We start from the raw sequence: 3,408 nt of genomic DNA on the forward strand, positions 1-3,408 counted from the left end.
ACCGCCTAAACAATTAATTAAACAACGTTGAACAATTTAATTAATTGTAACAAATTGCCTCAGGCTCTTTTATAAGTATTAGTTTATGTTTTATAAAAATTTAGCAAATTTTTGATTAAGAAACATATTTTTAAGTCAAGCAGTGTAATTAATAAAACATTTGTATTTTAAGTGTACAAGACAGTCTGTCTGAAATTGTAGCTTTTAAATACTTTTAGTCCAAAGTAGCATTAGCCCAAACATCTAATGATTGTCTGTAAATGAAAAAAATTGCCCGTTTGGACCTAATTTTTATCCTATAAAATCTGAGATTCTTTTCATTATTTATTTGAGGGGTACTGAACCCAAGGTTTGCATAACTTTTCAACCACAAGGTTTGTGCTTACATTATTTTCTTATTTTTTATAAAAAGTTTTAGAAAAGTATTTAAAATAAATGGATCTTATATCGAGTTAAAGAAAGTGCTTACAGATTGTATTTTTTAAATAAGCTAATTATCTTTAAGATAAATGCTATTATTTTTTTATGATGACAATAATAGGAAAATAAGGGGAATAAAGTCTCCTGAATATTTCTTTTTGCAGAGTTATTTATATTAAAATAAATTTCATAATCCTTAATTTTATTTGCATGAATTTCACATATTTCATAAAAAAACAGATGCATATTTGTATCCTATAAAATAATTTGTTAAAATTCTACAGGATATTTGAGTGGGCTTCCCAGACACTGTTATTTCATAAAATAACAAGCAAATATTTATATTGTATACATCAATGCCTTTAAAGATTACGTTATTTCATGTAATTGTAAGATACCTGTTTAAGTATTTATTCCACGCTAAAAGAAATTATTTGTAAATTAGGTGATATTAATTTCTTTAAAAGTAATTCATGGGTTCAGTGCAAATTGCATTTTATTTTATAGAAGAAATTTTGTTTCACAAACTTTTTGCATACACAAAGCTTTCGGTCGAAGGCTTCTTAGTATTTTTCGGTTTCGGCACGAAAATCGCCTACAGGTCGGCAGATAGTGTGGCTGGATACGAGGTTTTTATTTATGAACCTCGCGCTGTAACATCTTTCTCTATTGATTGCTATTTCCCTACTGCCAGTTGCCGCATTCATTCGAAACCATTTCGTATTTATCAAAATCTGACAAGAATATTCTGCGTGTCGTGATTTGGAAAGCCATCTTTCAATACGAAATAATCCGTAGATACACCTAGAAGATTAAAGGTGCCATTTAGTTGTTGAGTTATCGATGAAATGGTTTCATTTCATGGTTCTTGGATTATAGTTTAAGCCTAATTTTCTATCACGAATGAGGCCCACCAGCGGCCGAGCGGTGGAGTCACCGAACGCTGGTAGTCGGTCCGAGGTTCGAATCCCAGGAACGGGCTGGGCGTTTTCCTGGTTTTCCCCATGTGTAACGTGTATACAAGCCAGTTTCCCTTAGAAAGTGCTCCACAAAGGCACAGGCAGATAGCCCTTGAGGCTTTGTCATAATCACACACAATCATGAATGATGCCTTTTCTTTGTCAAAATTTTATTGCAAATTTTTCATCTCTGGCAATTTCTAAATAGATAGATTCGATGCACTTTTAAAAAGTTTAAAAAGTATACCAGTATTTCAGTGGTAAATTAAAATTTAGAGCTATCTAAATTTATGTGCAGTCATAATTCACTTGCATTTAGAAGTATCTAAATTTATGTGATGTCAATTTATGATTTAAATGGATGTGTGTGCCAAGTTTGGTGCTTTTATGCATGTACTGTCACTGTGGTTTATTATGGTCTCGGTAATAAAATTGTACCTATTTTTGTTTATTATAGGAATGCGAAGCGCCCAAGAAGAGGATGTGAGCAAACAAGCCCTGTGGATGTGGAGGCTGAGAGGTAAGATACCAATTTTTTCTCTTGGCTTCTTTTTTTTGTTATTGTTGCTTCTTTGTCTTTGAGTATGGTAGTAAAGTCATGCTGCGATAATGATGTTAATGTCACACTGCGACTTTTGTATAACTTCACAAAGTGACATAAATTTAATTGCTTTAAAGCAGCGGTTCTCAACCTTTTGACTAACACATACCATCTAAACAAAAATTTAAAAACCTTAGTACAACCAGTATAATTATTGTACATTTTATAATACTTATTCAGTTTCTCAATATAAATAGAAAAAATAAATGTTTTGCCATTTGCACAAGCTATTGGCTATCTGTATTAAATAGGCACACATAACAAATATTAATTAAGAATTGGTTACCATTTTAATTATCAAAATTTAAGTTATATACTTAAATTTAGTGTAAAATTTGGGCCTGTTTAAGAGAGATCAATTTCTTTGTCTGGCCTTATTTCACTTAGCTTTAAGTGTGATCCACTTTTAATTTTATTCTGTATTTATTTTTCAAATAAAACATGGAAGAAAATCCTTGTTCACACAAATAGGTTGTGCGAAAAGGCAATAAAAATTTAGCTTTATTTGAAATGCCTTTAAATTCTTTTTTTCGGTGTAGCCAAAAGTTGTTATTTATGAAATCTTCAGTGGAAGTGCAATCACAGGAATTTTCTAACAATTGTTCTTTTTTTCTTCATAGAATTTTTGAACTTTGTTTCTTTGCCTACCACCTATTTTTTATCTTGTGTACCACCTGTTGAGAATTGCTGCTTTAAAGATCTGTGTGGGTGTCGCACAGTGTTACATTAGTTTAATCAGTATAATGTCGCAATAGCAGTATTTCAGACATCTCCTCCAGTAAAACTGATAACAGCAGAAAAGTGTTTTATTGATCCAGTAAGAAGTTACTCTTCCAGTTATTAAAATCTTACTGGAATCTTTGGAATTTTTTAATTATTGAATATAGTCATCACAATCATATCAGATTTCCTCAGTGATTATTGTTATATCTCATTGTATTGAAATTATATAACAGATGCGTTTATGATTAATTTACATTTTTATGTAAAACTTTGCTCTCATAAATTGCTATAAAACTATATGCTCATAGTTTTTGTGTATCACTTTTGTGTACTTGCGTGTATTGCTATAAAACATATGCTAATAGTTTTTGTGCAAATAAAACTTACATTTCTTCATTCAAATATTTAGTATAGCCAATAACTACAGTGAGCATAGTTATGTGAATGAAATTAAGCATATAAAACAATTTGTTTTCCAATAAATGTAAGAAAGTTTTAAATAGCAAATTTTCTAGTGTATAAGACGCACTTTTTTTCTTTGAAAATAAGTCGGGAAAAAAAGGAGGTGCATCTTGTATGTCGATACTCAGTTTTTGATTGCATTAATTTCTGGAAATTTCCTCTTTTTTTGGAGTTATGTGATTTTTTTCTTGTTTCCTTGCGATGTGTGGGAATATTACAGTTACGGAGAGCTTAGTAAATGTG

The sequence above is a fragment of the Stegodyphus dumicola genome, chromosome 11 (assembly GCF_044657685.1).
Source record: "Stegodyphus dumicola isolate Sdum_Otavi_A_Nest chromosome 11, ASM4465768v1".
In the NCBI taxonomy this organism is placed as follows: Eukaryota; Metazoa; Arthropoda; class Arachnida; order Araneae; family Eresidae; genus Stegodyphus; species Stegodyphus dumicola.